General features: G+C 20.2%; 1 protein-coding gene across 1 annotated transcript in view; it reads right to left on the minus strand.

Moving 5' to 3' along the window:
- Window positions 1–203, minus strand: part of LOC119594593 (septin-2B-like) — a gene marked incomplete at its 5' end in the record, with an annotated part of 24353 nt that overhangs the window by 6195 nt on the left and 17955 nt on the right.

The raw sequence follows: 203 nt of genomic DNA on the forward strand, positions 1-203 counted from the left end.
GTAATTATTATCATACTAAAAGCAATAATCATTGGTATGGAAATAAAAATAATAATATAAATATCACCATAATTATGGCATATAATACAAATAGCTATATCAAGAAAGGAAAAAGAAATAATAAAACTAAATATATCTAATAAAGAAATATGAAACATCTAGCTTTTCACAATGACTAAACAAGTTAACTAATATCATCATTT

The sequence above is a fragment of the Penaeus monodon genome, chromosome 34 (assembly GCF_015228065.2).
Source record: "Penaeus monodon isolate SGIC_2016 chromosome 34, NSTDA_Pmon_1, whole genome shotgun sequence".
Lineage (NCBI taxonomy): Eukaryota > Metazoa > Arthropoda > Malacostraca > Decapoda > Penaeidae > Penaeus > Penaeus monodon.